Source organism: Micrasema longulum, unplaced genomic scaffold, assembly GCF_059751315.1.
Source record: "Micrasema longulum isolate JH-2025_06_02 unplaced genomic scaffold, ASM5975131v1 h1tg000684l, whole genome shotgun sequence".
NCBI classification, from domain to species: Eukaryota; Metazoa; Arthropoda; class Insecta; order Trichoptera; family Brachycentridae; genus Micrasema; species Micrasema longulum.
In genome coordinates this window covers 357,222-375,578 of record NW_028277880.1, presented here as the reverse complement: position 1 = coordinate 375,578, position 18,357 = coordinate 357,222, and positions in this window count along the sequence as shown.

Here is an 18,357-nt window from a genome sequence, read left to right as displayed (position 1 = left end):
CCATCAGTCGTCTCCATTCGATTTCGTCATTCGCCAACCTTTTTGCTTCGTCCATGGACAATCCAGCCACTCGAAGTTCCGCTGAATACAACCGGTGTGTTACGACGATTAGGGTTTTGGCACTGGATTATACAAAAACAATGGGGGTTTCATAAGAGATACGGTGTTTTGAAGAAAGGAAACTTCGCGTGAGTTTGATAGGATCGTTTAAGGATATGTGTTATGGTTTTGCCGGTATTGTTCTGCTAATTGGATGTACTGATATGCTTTAGAATGCAAATGGTTTCTTTCGTTGTTTGAGTGCGTGTTGTATTGGGTGGATTCTGTAAAGGTTTCTGAGATGTATAGAGATTTTTCGCTGTTTATTATGTTTATATTACTACGTTTTTCCTCTTTTTGATGCCGGATCTGGAAAATATATATGCGCTCCCAATTTAGAACCAGCGCTGAATTTCTCTGTCACAAAAGGAAACTAAATTAAGTAAATATACTGACTAATTGTATTATTTAATCACGAATTGATGATACTATAGAGAGGGGTTCGATAGTGAACATGCGAAAATGAAGAAAGACACTAGTTTTTGTATACAGTTACGGAAATGGGACGGGCGCTTTCATTGTATCTGACAATACAATTTCAATTAAAGAACATTTACCTATACAAAAAAGCGTCTGAGGTGGAAAGATATAGCAACAAAAAAAGCAATTTTTACATCGATATATGTTTACACTAAATGCGGCACTAAACACCCGAATTGTGTTCCATTCTACATAGGTTCCGAAGCTTCTTGTATTTGGTGGAAAATATTGTTTTTACGCTAAGCAAATGTCAAATAATGCGAAAGAGCGCGACGTACAGCTTTGAATTCAGAGTAAGCGACATAAACAGTTAATCTTTTTTACTCAACTGCGCGTTCTGCACAGCATTATTGTTTGATAATTTTTAGAAAACGATCTCAAAGTCGCGTTATATGAAGCGTCATATATATTTAATTATACTTCAATGATATTTTTATTTTATTTTTACTATCAGGAAATATTATTCTTACATCTTTTGTACTGTTTCTTTCCAAAAAAGTACTTGCAGATCATTTTTCTGATTATTTACCTTATCAGTTCTTTTTTTTCTTTAAAGTATTAATTTGTAGAACTCCATGTTAGTCATTTTGAAATTAACCTGATATAGTGCAATATTGATTCTACAGTCTTTAGCAGCAGACGAGTTCTTTTGTCGGTTGACTGGGCTGATATCAAATGATATGATTCTTTTAACTTTGGCGTTATGGGCAGGAATTGAAAATAAATTCCATAAAAATTTCAACAACTAGCAGAAAAAAACATTTTTTCTACATAATCTCTCTACTTATATTCTATCGAGGAAAGTTCAGCCTCTGTGGAGTTTATTAGTTTATTAGATACATAAATTGCTGAAAAGATTTCCCACCCAATCTACTTATTTGTAGTCGGTTATGGTCAGGGTAGATTTTCTTTAGTTAACAGTTTTCTGCATTGTGTAAGTTTTAATCGCGGCATGCGGCATTGTAAATTTTGTCGAGACCGAGGGCTCAATAACGGTGACAGTCCCGGAACATTTTCCGGAATAAATCATCTGTTCTACTCTAATTTTTGAAAAAAAAGTAACGAGTGGTTTTTATTTCATTTAATTTGATACTTTCAATATTTGATTCATAACATAAAAAGCTTCATGATAGTGATATGTTACAGCACACCACACTTAGGCTAATAAAATATCGCATTAACATTAAATTAATGCTATCTTATCGGGAATCGAATCAGGAACTCTCTGCACGTTAAAGTAAGTGTCATAGCTACTACACCATAGTGGCTGCTTATTTAATTGAGTTATTATTAAAATCATATTTTCTTTTAAATGTGTTTGACAAAGACGTATTATCTTTTGAATTTTCGTTTCAAAGATATTCAATTTGGTACCGCTTATAAAACTTTGGGTAATATTGAAAATTATAAATTCAGATTTTTGTCCTGAATTAATCCCTTTTCTTGGCTTACTAACGAAAAGAGTTTTAAGAAGAATCGTAAAAGGACAATTTATTGCCAGCTTATTTTTAAAGAACTGAAAACTGATTTTTTTAATAAATCTACCCAAGACTTTAAAAACATATTTGTATTGTTGAGATTTAAGCTTCTTAGAATATAAAAATTCAATTAGGATTTAAAAAAAAACTTTTTCTTTTCTGGACCAAAAAAATGCTTTTAAAAAATAAGTATCTTAAAATAATATTTTATAAATAATATTCTGACATTATTAAAAGAATAAAAAAACCTCTGTCCGTATGGTTTTGAAATAACGTGGTACCAAAATGACATTGAAAAAATATTTGTTCGTTAATTTAACAATGCGTACTAGTAAAATTATTATTCTTATAATGGTACTATTCGTTTTAAGAATTTTTTGTATGGTTATTTTACCCTCTAGGGGTATTTATATAATGATTATGGTATTGAATAAACTTTTTTACGATTTATAGTATTTTTTTGTCTTGTCATATTTAAAAAAAATTCACATACAATAAATAAATTGCAACATTTTTCTTTTTATAAATCCCAAAATAATTTTTATGTTAGGAAACTTATCCACTATTGTTATTTTTTTGTACGTTTTTTTTACACAATACAGCATGGAACGCGTACCACGTATTATGAATCAAAAATGATATCAAAAGAAGAAAAAAGTACATATTACTACGAATATGAGTAACAATAATTAAGAATTGCCATTAGAAATTAATTTAATCTTCCAAGAATTCAACGATAAATCGGTCATGTTTTTATTTCTTAATTGTTTTAATAGAAAAGAGACAGAACGCCTCTTTTCAAACACTAATTATCTTATTTCCTGCCATCAAACATTAAACCTGTTTTCTACACAACTAATAATAAAAGAATATTTTTAATAAATCACAAAGACAAAGTCCATAAATATAATAACTCTGAGATATTAAATTTTAATTTTAATTATATTAAATTTTAATGATTGCGATTCAATCTACATTGGAAAAACTAAAAGAAACTTTAATATAGCTTATAAACAATTACTTGTAAAACATTTAAGTGTGAAATCAATATTTTAATTATGTTATTTCTAAGCATTGAAAAAGTTGTTACTGTATATACTCCACTGTAAGTACTTATGTATGTATGTAATGTAAAAGGTACTTGTACCGTTAATTCTTGAATAAATAATAATAAGAGTAAAAGAACACTTAGATGCTTAAATAATAACAATTTTTCTGAATTCGCAAATCATCTGATTTCAAAAAAGACACTGGATTAAAAGTACTTCCTGTTAAAAATAAAATATTAAAGTTAGACACATTAGAAATCTTAGAAATTAAAAAAGCGATTCACAATAAGAAAACAATAATTAATTACCAAATATACAATATTTCTTTTTGTCCTCTCCTGTCTAGCTTCAAAAATATTGAAATCAAATTACCACCTTTGTAAGGAAAAAGACTTCATTTATTAGGTCCACGTGTAGTATTTAGTAAACATGAAAAAAAAGGAATTAATTCATTAGTTACGTAAACCTTGACGAAAAAGCTTGTTTGCTTTGAAACCGGTCGGTGGAAAAAATAATAATAAAATGTTAGTGCTTAAAAGCAAAGTTGTTTTATTTATTTAATTCAAAATTTTGGTTTAATTTTAGTTTTCAAATCACTTAATCAAAACGTTCTAGTAAAACTCCATAATCTTGAGGCGGAAATTATCGCTCGAAGATCTGTACATACGAGAATTGCAAAGACACATAAACTTAGGATATTAGTTTTCCGTTTAGTAAACTCAAAGAAAGTTCAAAACACTCTTAAACCTTTTTATTCCAAGTTTCTCGCGTACCAAATCGTAAGTTAAATCTCAGATAGACAATCCTTCTCTGTCAGACTTGAATGTTAGCGATTTTTATCACAGAGAGTAGTAACATAATTTTACTTTTTTTGAAAACCCTTTTCGTCCACTTTGACGAAAACGCATCAATTATTCAACTTTGTTTCATTTTTAGTTTAGGCTCAACTTTGCTGATTGAAATTGAAAATTAGAGTTTAAACTCGTCGGTTGTCGGCTAATAGAGTGGGAATAACATTGGTAAGTGTTGATGCAACTAATGGTCATAACTCATAGTAGGTACACATTTTTACTATCAGTAGGTTATCCTGGCGTTTGGGATGTGTTCTCAAACTGTTCGATTATAATAAAAATTGTTATTTATCCACCTTATTTAAAACATTCTGACTATATAGATAGTGTTTTGATATCTATTTTTGAATTTCTATCTTGAAGTCTATCTGAACCTTTATATAAAATTTTCGCAAAAGTTCATTCTAGCAAAGTGCCAGTTTAATCTGTAGTGCCCTGCAAAGTCTTTAATAATAACTTACATATCACTTGATTTCGGCTGAGGTTCATGAAGTCAAAAGCAAATACGAAAAATGCAAATTATTTTTATTGCTTTACGTTTATTTAAAAATAATTTTCATAGCTCAAACTAGATTAAAGTTATAAAAAAAAGTAATATTGCTTAATTTAGAAGTTTTGATATTTCACAAAGGATAATTTACACTGCATTTTTAACAAAGACATTCCACTTAATTATCACAGTGTAGGAAAATTCTAATTCCTTTTTCTGTTTCATTAAATAGTAATCAAGACAATATGCATAAGTCCTGGTTCTGAAGAAGCTTTATTTAAGTCCCCTTCTGCAAGTAAAGTCCTGGAAATAAATGGCCAACTACGTGTGAGAAATTACTTTTCGTTTCTAGACTAAGTAATTTAAGCAGACATTTTTAGATGAACGGTGTAAATTTTGATGTGTACCATTTTTCAGGATGTTTTTGTTTTCTTATATAATGCAATTTAATCGTTTATAAGATAAATGGATACGTTTTTTGGTAAAGAACGCCTTTTTAAAACACTCAACTTTGTTAATTATAATTCTTATTGAAGTTCACGGTAATTTATAATAAACATTCAAGATGATTGATAATTACATTGTCATTTTTTCGGTCATTCTAATTGAAAATAATTATGTTTTTTTCTCTTGGTTTTAATGTTTTAAGAAGTAAGTTTCGTTCATTGGGATAGTCAAAATTTTAATTAAAAAAAAACACTGTAATATTAATAATATTTGTGTTAAAACAAAATAAACAACACTATTTAAACTGTGTATTTACGCAGTAAGAAAATGTCTTCATATTAATTCCATTGATTATTTTATAGATATTTTTTATTATTTATTTTTATTGATTTCAAACAAGTAGATTGAATTTTATAATAAAGATACCAGTCTCAAAAGTGTCCCAAAAGCGATGAAACCTAACACTTGTTATTTTGCATTTGGGGACTTAAGTACTACAAGTCTTTTATTTATATTTCGTACTCTTTAATGGTTATAACATATGGTGCGCGATAAACAAAATCAGATTAAAAACTGGTCATGCTGTCCAAATAAAAATACACGGACAAAAAATCAATATGATTATGTTTGCTGGTGACATCGCTTTGATTGGTAAAAATGAAGAAAAACTCACAGAAGCACTAACAAACTTGGAGAATGATAATAATAATTATAGTAATAATAAATCTTTATTAACCAAAATACACAACGTGATAGTACCAAAGGTTAACATGGTTTAATGGCGGACTTATTGCCACTTGCAATTTCTGGCAGTCTAGTCAAAACTAAATAAAAAATACAGTAATAAAAATTAATTAAAAAAACAAAAAGTTTAAAAAACACGTACAGTCAAAACATTATACAAGATTATAGTGACTATTATTGTTAACATCCATTATTTTAAACACAATTTAATTTATTCAATTGCATCTTCCAAATATTCATTTATATTAAAGAAACATTTATTTATTAGAAACACTTTTAACACTCTCGTAAATTTTTTAATACAATTTATTCCCTTAGATTTTTTGGGAAGCTAATTATATTTTTTTACTGCCATGCATCTCATTGTATTAATGATTGTTTTGCCAATATTTTTTTTGTTTTTCTTTTATTTCTGGTGTTATGAAAGTAGCTTTTTTCCTGTGTACTAAAATATTCAGGTCTTGATTTAAAAACAAGACAAAGTTCCATTTAATAAACACCCTTCACTTTTAACAATTTTTATCTAATAAAAAATGGGCTACATGTTTTTATGTCCTTCATTCAAAAAAATAATTTTATACTGCTATATTTTATAGTGATTGGATAGCTAAAACGTAAGCCTTCGTGTTACAAATGATCAAGATACGCGGCGATTGGTCTAGAAATGCAGTGCCCTACGCACTATCAGATAGAGTTGACGATGACGATGATTTACCTTAAGAATATATCAAATACTGAATAAAGCATTCAAAAAACAAAATCTAAAATGATGACTGTGGGGTAAATGAGCAGTAAATGAATTCAATAATATTAGAAGCAATATTGTGCCTTGGTAGCAGGATCACCTGGGATGGTAGAACGAAAAGAGATATTGACAGATACAGTCACATACATCAAGCAAGATTTACGTTTAGTAAAAAAAAAATATATTCGAGTTAAACAACATAGACTTAAAGCTCTGCAAGCAACTTGCCAAGATATATGTATGGAGCCAATAAATGTACATATATATTACAACAGAGATGAAGAACATTTTAGAGAAGGCAATATAGAAGTCTATTCATCTACAAAGCTTATGACCTGTCATTGGCTGGTTTAAGTGGCCACTTTACAAACTGTGTAACATTCACCATTCTGCACATATTTTAACATATATATTCCTTCAATTCTTTCTTCTGTTGATGTTTATGAAGTTAAAGAGCTGAAACCTTTATTTATGCGGGTGAGATTCATCTTATTGAACTATTTATATGTTTTATATAAACAGCTCCCTGGGCAGTTAAATCCAGTCCTTGTCTACAAAAATTTGGACAAATCAAAATATTGTTGATAATGTACATATCGTGGTTATACAAGTAAAAGTGACTATTTGTAAAAATGACGAAATTGAGATTATTGATTTTTTGACATCGTATTAGCTAATTCTTGACTGGTAAAAATGCCAAGTCAATCCGACACACTTAACTTTTTAAAATATGTGACCATTTGATAGAAGTTCACAGATTTTTGACAAGTAAAGCTGACCAACACACATCGTCACTTTTATTAGCAAATTTAAGATCCAAAGAATTGACCAAGTAACATTTTACATGTAGGTAGATGTCACCAGAGAGAGTTAGAATTAGTAGTTAGTAAGTTAGAATAGGTACGTTTTGTATTTGACAGATATGTTTTTTTTTTATAAAAAGTTCGTTTACAAAAAAAAATCTGTAGATTATTACACAACACTTCTTAATTATTTGTTGTTTTTCATTTATTTCGTATTTGTGTTTAGTAACCCTTTATAAATATTTAAAAGTCCCAAAAACATAATTCATAGTTATGAAATAAAATAAACTAAAATACTACCTCCCTCAATGAACGAAACAAAAATGTTAATCTACAAAATTTCATGACAAATTTTACAGCCAAAATTGACTAAGTTTTTTATTTTTAATTTTATTTTAAAATGGTAATGTTTTTGAAATACGTTTATGATTTACATCAAAGTTGAAAGTAACGTACATATAATGTACAATTATCAACCACCTACTTATAAAATCTGATCTTTGAGAAGCAATTGAACTCTAGAAAAACACTTAAATGGCTCCCCTGAACATTATTGATTTTGTCACTTGGTCAATTTCTCTTGTATGCCCACGATATGTAAAACATGATGTCTTACTGAAAGATATAGGAAAAGACTAGAGACCTTTGAGATGTGGTGCTACAGAAGAACACTAGAAATGTTTTAGAGAGACGATCAGGACCAGAGAGACCATCATCACTAATGACGAGGTTCCCAGTAGAATCAAAGAAGGGAAGCACCTTATTAAAATCATCTCGCAGAGGCCCAATAGATTAACCACATTATAGGCCATGAGGGTCTCCTGCATAACATTGTAGAAGAAATATTTGAGGGGACAAATCAATTTTGAAAAAGTGTGCGAGAACTCGAACTGAGCCTCGAAAACGGCTGCAGAGTATGAAGCGCAGTGGAAGACAAGATGCAGGACTTTGCTGCAAACTAAAGCTCGGGTTTCCTAGGACAGCGGTGCCCGTATTTTAACGGCCGTAGTGAACATTAATGCGGTTGACAGCCGTCGTAACGGTGACTAAAGAGTGGTTACCTATAAAAATGGTGTTGATAACATCGTTAAAAAATAAAACCACTCTCTAGTCACCACTACGACGGCTGTCCACCGCATCACCGTTCACTACGGCCGTTAAGATACGGGCACTGCTGTCCTAGGAAACCCTAGCTTAATTGCTAAAATTGACACTGCGAGGAAAAAGATATGATGTAAAATATTTGTAAATAATATTTTAAGTAAGTCCAAAACTGTAACTTTTATCCAACCTTATTTTATGTTTGTACACTATAATTTTCACCGTTCTCCATATATGTCAAACTTGCCAATTAGACCGATTATTAGACCTGTAAATAACAAAAATACTATGCCTCCTTCTTTATTCTCATTGAAATATTGCCATTAATATATTGCAGGTTATTTTTATTTAGTTTATTAAAAAACTACAACTGATATATAAAGTCCTCCAAATTTAAAATTCATTGAGAAAATCTCATTTACAAAGGTTGGTAAAAAAAGCACTCCGCGAAAGGTTAATACAGCCTGTTTAGGTAAGTGTGGGTTAAAAATTGACCTTTTAAAATGTCAGAAGAATTTCCTACCACATTTATTTTTTATTTAAAAATACATATTACATACACATTTTATTTGAGAATCTTACATCTAAGATTGTCGTATTATGAGAAGTGTCCAAAACATTTTAATCTTACATTACATTTTTTTATGTGAAATAAACAATAAAAAACCCCCTACTTACCCGGATCCGTTTTAAAGGTCTTGTGGCCTTTTTTCAGATCCGCACATTGCAAAAAAAAAAAAATTGTCATCTATAATGAATCGTAAATATTTAATTTTTTTATTTCTTTGTTTACAAAAGATTCGCGTTTTTTTTTAGAATTTACATTGACTGCTTGCCCCTATCACCGTTAGAGCAACCTTAGTATACATAGTAAATTTGTTTGTCATCCTCAATTTCATTTTCCCGATTCTGATGGCGATAGAGTATGTCAGTTCATTAGCTTATTATTCAACTTTGAAAAAAAAATAAAAAATTTTCAAACCTCTTTATGGAATTATGTTTTAAGTATTTTTTTAAGAATAATATTTTGCTTGTAAACATTTCATTTTTGCAGTTCGTTTTTCGCAACATATTAATTCCGTCTAATTGCCGATATAAATATTATGACATCCTGTTACTTTCTCTAAATCATCCAATAACTCCAATCCATTCCTTTGTTATGAAGTTTCGGATATCCTAGCTCCAGCGCATGTTTTATAAGAACAGTTTGCTTGACTTTACATTTACATACGTTCCAGACTTACAGACGTGACAAGTGTTACGTGATACCAGGCTTAGCCTTATACAATATAATCTTGAATCCTCGAAGTAAGCAATTTCCTTCATCTCAGACTAGAGTATTAAATTGCCCGTTGAAATGTGCTTCCATATCGTTACGATATTCGGAAGGTGTGTTTTAGGGTGACTTATTTCAATCAGATTGGAAAGAAAAAAGAAAGATCTCATACTTTAGATTGACTTATAAATACGAGTACACACGGATTTTGAGAACAAAATATAGAGATTTAGATTTCATTGGTCTGATGATCTGTTATAATAAAGGGAAGATTCTTTATATTGAACCATTTTACTCATTTTAGAAATGACGGGAGTATTAAAAAAAGTGTGCGAGGACTTTAACTTCTCCTCATACATTGAAGTGAAGAAGGCTGCAGAAAATAGAACGCAGTGAAAAACAATATGCAGGACTTTGCTGCAAACCTATCCCCAGGATCGAGACTGTGGAAAAAACGGAAATACCCATAAATACGTCTACTTTCACATTTTTTATCTTCTTATGCCCTATCAGGTGGCAATCGTTGGTGACATTGGCAATCACTTCAAAGAAGACTTTTGTGTCTTGCACTGCCCGTAACAACCCTTCCACACACTTCATTCCGGTCCAGTGTCTTATGTTATGCAGCCAATACGTTTACCTTCTGCCAGGTTCATATTGTCCCTTAATCTTGCCCATTAGTGATTCAGATAGAAAATTTTAGGAACCTTTGTACATTTTAACAATTGTCCGTTGTAATTAGCTCTCCTCGGTACCCCTACAAATTTGACCAAATCTGTTCACGGTATATGAAGCATTATATTGCTACATCTTTAAGTTATCCATAAAAATAATAATAATAATCTCTAATCCCTTCAACTGGTTCATAGTGTGCACTTTCAAATTTCAGGTTTCTGAGCCATAGAACTGAACAGACCAAATATGGCACTTAACTATCCTCTGCCTAAGTTTAAAATTCAATTTTTCTAATTTTGTTGAATGTGCTACGGGCCATTTTGATCCTACATATCACCTCCAGGTCTGGGTTTACAGACTTTGTAACAATACTGCCGAAGTATTTAAATTGGTCCTCAGTCTCTAATGGTTCGTTTCCTAGCAGTTAAGGAATGCTGGAGTAGTCTGCTCTGCCAAATCCCATCCATTTGCCTTTTTTATGTTTATATTTTTAACACGTACAAATACATAAAAAGTTCTCAATTTTGTTGGAAAAACATTCTTCACTTTTGAGATATCTGTGTGGGTATTATTTAGATAAAAACCCCTAGAGGGTTAAAAATCTTATACCTGTATACAAAAACTTGCATAGACATATGACAAAAAAATATTAATGTTATGGTCTTTATTATCTTTATTTACATAAAAACTTACATATTGCAAAAGAAATGGAGACCATTTATAAAAATAAATTATTAAACTCTAAGCATTTACTGGGCGTATGGTCTGTCGTTGGCTGGTTTAAGTGACCATTTTTATTCTCTGTGTAATATTTACCATTTTCTCTGTGTCTGAACACCCATATTTCTTCAATTCTCCCATCCGTGATGTTTGTGAAGTTAAATAGCTGAAATTTTATTGCTGGATTCAAATATTGGCGGAATGGTAAATTTCGCACAAGTGTACAGTGTCTACTTAAACCAACCAATGGCAGGTCATTTAATTCTCATTTTTGTCTCTCTTGTAACATCATCACCATCATAAACCCCACAGCCCTTGCTGGGCCTTGGCTAAATCCAGGAGTCTCCTTCACTCTTACCGATGTGCTGGCCTTTCTCTCCAGCTCCTCACTTCCAAGTCATATTTGCGCTGATGCAGTCCATCTATCGCATTTTGGGCCTTCTTGGTCTTGGTCGTCCTTGTGGTACAGATAGAGTTAGGCGTTTTATGGGATTTTCGTCGTGCATTCTAATTAAATGACCAGCCCACCTCAAGCGTCCCACCTTGATGGAGTTGATTTTATAGGGCGCTCGAAAAATATCGTACAGCTCTCTATTGTAGCGACGACGCCAATGGTTGTTTTTTCTTGCAGGGCCATAAATAGCTCTGAAGATTCTTTTTTCGATAGTTTCAATGGTTCCCTTAATATTCTTTATCATAACTCAGGTTTCGGAAGCATATGTCAGGATTGGTTAAATCAGATTGTTGTTCTTATAAATTGGGTTGTGGTCCTGTGGCTAGCGTATCGGACTCACGGACCAAAGGTCCGTGGTTTGAATCCTACTCTACCCCAACTTGATTCCATTTTCTAATAGTGAGTTATTTATAACTCGTTAAAAATGGCCCCTTAAAATTAAATATTTGTGTCAATCATAAGAAAGCAAATAAAAAAAAATTATCAAAAAATAAAAAATCAAAAAATATTATTCCTAAAAACTCTCAGGAATGAAGTTCAGTTATCATCTACAAAAAATAGTACAAACTCAAAACGCCATTTTTTTTTTATTGAAAATTAACTATTAACAATGAAATATTCTTCTTTCTTTTCAATAACCATTCAATAAATACATTTTAATCAGTATTATCTAATTTCTTATAGATAAAACCCGTATTTTACTCAAGTTTTCTGTACTACGATCACCAGTTTGTAAATTTAGTAAACAAATATTTTGCTGGCATAGAAACCGCTAGTCAAAAGTGACATTTCCGGTTAATGTGTTGTTTACGATGTGATATACAAAACTCATATAAGGAAGATAAAGAAACGTCATGTGTCAAAACAAAGGAAGAAAAGGTCGCGTATTCCTTAGACCCAACTCAAAGGAAAATCAGTTCTTTGTTCTTACATACATTGTTTTGTGAAAGTGCTGTTTACCCCATAACAAAATAATAAATAAGGTTTTTTCTAGTAAACAACAGTATCATAACAGGACTTTACATAGGGTGTTTATCAAAAATGATATGAATTTAAAAATACAATGTTATTTGGTAATTTAAATTACCTTATACTAAAAACTTTGGCGTGTGGTTAACAACCTCACCCTAGAAAAAAACCGGCTTTTACGAAAAACTCAAGAAACCTCAAAATCAAAAAACCGAAACCTACTCAGATGACCCGGCAATCACAAAAAAAAACAGGTTGGCTGAAGCTGCTGATAAACACCCTATCGCAGAAACGACAACGCTAGAGGTAAAGAACTGGAGAGAATGGACAGCAAACCAACAAGAGTGGAGGAGACTCCTTATCGTGTTACTTCTGCTACTACGATCTTGCCCTCGACTCACTCCGGTAGAGCTTGGTCTTGTATTGCTCGGGGTTCTTTTTAGGAAGCCATGGGTCCTCGAGTACCCGAATTATTCCTTTTTTAGGGGGTGAATCGGTTGGAAGAACAGAATTATAAGTCAGTCATTTGTTACAATTGAGTTTATTATAAGAATTATGTGGAAACAGAACACCAGAAAATAGACAATATTAATTTACAGTGTGTACAATAGTTAATAGTGTTTCTAGAACAACTTACAGGGTTATTCCTCTAGGCATTCAAATGTTATTACTGTGGCCATTATTTTCAAATACAGGTTTTTTAAATTGTAAATTTGGCCAGGGGTTATCTTCGAAAAACAGTTTGATTGAGATTAATTCAGTGGATAAATAATGTACAGGAATGTAAGCAAAATTATTTCTAAGTGAATAGCAACCCAAATAAATTTGGCCGGGGGTTCTTTTGTGGAAACAGTAAAATTCACTTTTCCTGATGACAAAGGCGCTGTGTTAGATAGAATCTGAACCACAAACCTTGACAGTGGATGCTCCAAAAAAACACCGGATATTCGTAGATTCGAACCATCCTAGCAAATTTTCATAAGAGGAGATGGAGCCTGACTATCCGCCGCTTTAAAGAAGCTATTGAAGTTGAAGGTCTGCGCGAGACGCCATTACGTGATCACCGTGCATGGATTCGATTAAATTGTGGGGTAACGAGACGCTCCATGCTAGAATAAGCATTTAATTACAAAAGGTATTAGACAAAAGATTATACAAATAGATACGTAACTTTAAAAGATACTTCAAAAGATACTTTAAAAGATAAAGATAGATGTGGAGAGTCGTTGATATAACAAAACGGCTCGATTTAACGGACGCTATTTCAAATGAGCGTTGCTTTGATTTATTTATCTGTAAAAGAGTAGCGAATTATGCACTGAACTTTATGGAAAAGCTAGTATTATTATATGATTGAGCGTTATTTTTGCTAACCCACCAAGCTGGTTTTCTGAGGAAACATTTTATGATCGGCACATTTTTTCGTATGAATAAAGTGCTGGAAGCTTCTACGCTTCGCGCGGGAACTATTGGGTTCCGGGAGAGACGTGTGCACTTGCCCAAGGTCCAGCGGGGAATGGATTGGCGTGCCAGCCTTGCTTTAAAGGACTGTAGAGTATGGTCACGTGGTCGCCCGGTGTAGTTCGGTTCGAACGACGCCGACGGTTAGACTTTTTTTAATTATTTAAAACGGCGATTTATTTTTTATTATTATTGCGTTTAAATTTGTTTAAGCTGCGATCATTGTTGGTTTATTTTTATAAAAGTCGTGGGACACAACATCCTGGATAGAGCCATGGCCCACTCATCCAGCTTATGATAATGATATACCCATTATTCTGACGACTGTTGTACAAAATTAATATTTTTCTTTGTTGCCCTAAGACTGCTCAGTCTACTGATTTTATAAAAGAAATGCTTTATTTAAGAGCAATACTTATAATTGATTTTTACCTTAGGAAAAACACCATTTCATGAGTTGCTGTGAAATTTCATCATAATTTCTTAACCTATACCCATAGTTCATAGGGAATTGCATTGGTACTTAACTTTTTGTTACTTGTAAGAAAAGGTTGGTCAGTTTAACGCTTCAGGTCCCAGTCCAGAAACAATCAGACATCGCAGTGTAAAACTAATTGTATTTTAATTTCAATTACAATAAACATCCACCCTGCTATGAATCTAATCCAGGATCTCTTGAACAAAAAACGTAGTGTCAACCACTACACAACGATGCGCACTTGTCTGCATTCGATTTCCATATTCAAAATATTGACCTGACAGCATCCATTGAGTCGAAAACACTCGTCCAGGGTTGTGTTTCTATTTCACACACTGAACTGTTTTCTTCATTATTTGTTTTTTTTTATATTACACGGCTTACCGCTTTTTATAGAATACAAGCAATAACAACATTGAATACACCTACATACATTTACAAAGTACAATCTTCTTACGAATTACGAAATTTAATAATAAAGTCGTGACTTTCTTTGGCAAATAAATAAATGTTAATATCAATGGGCGATGATGTTGATGATCAGGCTCGAGATTATCTAATGATTTAGTTACTTCCAAACATTTATCAAATCCAAAAACCAGATCAAGAGCTACCTAATTACTGTTATTCCTGAAATTTAATTGTTTTAGCATGTTAGGCGGCCTCCGTGGTGTAGTGGTCAAGACGCTTGACTCACACACAGAAGGCTCCGGGTTTGAATCCTGGTGAGAACACAAAAACTCAATGTGATTTTTTTCAAGCCTGGGTGTTATGTGATGTAATTTACCACTGTAATTGGGCCTCCTGGCCTGTTGTGGTGCAAAAAAAATAATTAATTCTACAGATATTTAGCATTGCGTTTTCACGAGTAGGTATGATATTTGAATTTAATGATTCTTCTGAAGACCAATCACTTTTGGAACATTATTAACTCCCACTATTACAAATTTGAAATTAGGGCATATATTATTTTAAAAATGAAAATGAAATATTAGCGTTCTTATAATTATTTTAATTTATTTTATCTTATTTTATTTTATTTTTTATTTGGGAAATCAACAGTTCTACATACATGTTTATAGTAAACAAACAGATATAGTGTATAAACTCAGAATTAATAACAGATTTCCACATAGTATACAAAGTTAGGAAAGAAAATATATTACAAATCAAATAAATACATATAATTTATACATTTAAAAATGTTATTTTCATGTACTCAATAATCAAAGAATTTTTTTATATTTATTTTAAGAACATTAAGTTACTGTAAATTGGGCGGGATTAGGACAAGAATGCTTGAAGAGAGGATAAGGAGGGGAAGGGAGATGTACATATTTATTATTATAATGTCTACTAAGTTACATAATGCATTTTTAGTGTAAATTTTAAATCTGACAGAGTGATGTTTGTGTAATCTATATTTGTAAATTTTGTATTGTACACTAAAAAAGTCCTACGAAGAAAAGCATTTTTAACATACGATGTTTTACTTATTGGTACATGAAACAGGTGGTACCGTCTACAAATCCTGGCTGGCACACGTATTATTATTAAACCAAGCAGCTCTGTACAGTCAACTATTCCTGTCATAATTTTGTGAAGCATTAGTTGGTTCGCACACACTCTGCGGTATTGTAGAGAAATGATTCCATAGAAGGTGGAGGCAGTGAGAGTAGATACATAAGAAATACCGGTTTTGTATTTAAGGTACTTTATAAATTTGTTTTAAATATTTTCTATTCCACTTATATATATGGTATACTGGGGATTTCATATCTAAGATGCGTATTAACTCAAATATTTAGATTTTGGCGGCCATTTAAAAAAATATATATATATATATTTGGAACTTCAACAAGAATACATAGATATTTTCAACGAGTTGTAAGTAACTCACTATTAGAAAACAGAAATCAAGTTGGAATTGGAACCAGTCTGATGATGTCGGTCACGATGAAACCCGGTCAATGGTATTTTTTTTTAAAGTGTAATAAAATTATATACTTATTTTTATTATCATACTTACTTTTTGAGTTAAAAATGTAATTGTTTACTCATAGCTATTATATTTATTTGAATTATAAGTTCACTTAAAAATGTGTATACCACTGATGTTCAATTGAGTTGTTTATTTTTTTTTTTAATACGTTTTTATATTCCAATTTTATAAATTTATTTTCAAAATTTGTAAGCAAACGGATTTTACACGTCATTTTATAAGTATATTAGATTTATCCGCCTGGATAGAGAGAAAACAGATAAATATTAGTGTTTCAATGGATATTTCTTTTATGTCTATGTTAACGTTTCTAATTTCCTAATGTTTATAAACAGATTCAACATTATTAGATAATTAGTACCCACTTTCTGGAAAAAGCTATCCATTTTGTGTGGAATATGTAAATTTACATTTTTGTATATTATGAATAAATATGACCAAGCATTCCGGAATTCATTAATTAATATTATTATAAATACGTAAATCTGTTATTAAAACTTCAGCGTTTACAACTAAAAGCTCACAAAATTAACGGCTTATTTACATACATAAGAGAACATTACAATTAAGCAGAAAGTTTTCCAGAATTTAAAAAAAAAGAAACAAAAATATTTGCATTTTTCTGATAAACTCAAATATTTTTAGAGATAATCGAGATATGATATAGCGCAGTAATTTTCAACCTTTTTGAAAACGCAACCCCTTTACAAATAAATAAATCTGGCAACCCCCCCCCCCTCCCTCAGGACCTTAATTTTATTAATATGCTACTTGTATACCCGTGATTTTAATGACTGCCGATTTTTTTTTTCTCAATTCATCAAGAAATTAAGTCTAAGGTATAAAGCAGCAGCACCATATATATGATGCAGAATTGGGTTGTGGTCCCGTGGCTAGTGTTTCGGACTCACGGCTCAAAAGTCCGTGATTGGTTCCCTTTTTCTAGCAGTAAGTTATTAACAATATTATAAAATATTTTGGTAAATCATAAGAACGCAAATATTTCTTTTCATCTTATAATACGGTATGATTAAAATGAAATTTAATATGCATAATATTGACGTTTTTTGTATGAAGAAAATATTCAAAGCTTACAGGGGAAGATTTTTAATTATTTCTGCCATTTGCCACATTCTATCTATTTAAACTAACCTTCATTTCAATGGTAGAAATAAAAACGAAAACGAAAAAGAAGACGACTCTTATTAGATTTTTTCGGTTACTAGCTTCTTAAAAATATAACCTAGATTCGACAGGTAATAAAAAAATAAACAGGTACAGTTTTTACGCTGGAATCAATGTATTAATTTATTTTAGTATAGAACACAAAACACCCGCTTTTTTGCCTTGATTGTGACCGCGTCCCCCCAAACCAGGCTTTGGTACCCCCTCAGAGTCGCGACTCACAGTTTGAAAAACACTTGTTTAGATAGATTTGAATCTCTGGCCTCTGATCCGTAAGTTTACGGGACCAGAATCCGGTTTTTTACTTTTTTATTTGAAAATTTATTCATTAACCCTTACGGATTATATTTTACAAAAATAATATTTATTTTTTATTCACACTCCATGTTGATAATAAAATTTCATACATCTTTCTAAATCATTTGAATAAATCCGTAGCACGTGACAACAAAATAAATTATTTTAATTAAATTACAAATTTAAAAGCTTCAATTAAATTAACTTAACAATAGAATCACCATGTAAAGCGCCCTTGAGGTATTTTATTACGAAAATGGCGCTATATAAGTTATCCACAATAAATAAATAAATAAATCTTTTGAAAAGTTTGTCTGAGTCTTTTGTTTAGTTTTGTCTGGCAGTCCCTGGTTTATAAGTCTCGACTGTCCGTTTTAGAAGGTTTTGTATACAATTTTTTTCGATATTCTCGTATTGTGTCCATGTTTACTACAATTTTTTTCAAGTTTAAGTTCATCTACAAATACATCAGTGGCTAATTTATGAATAAATTTTAATGACTTGATTTCCTGTTCTACATAGTCGTTGCATATAACATAATTCGTTTTTTACA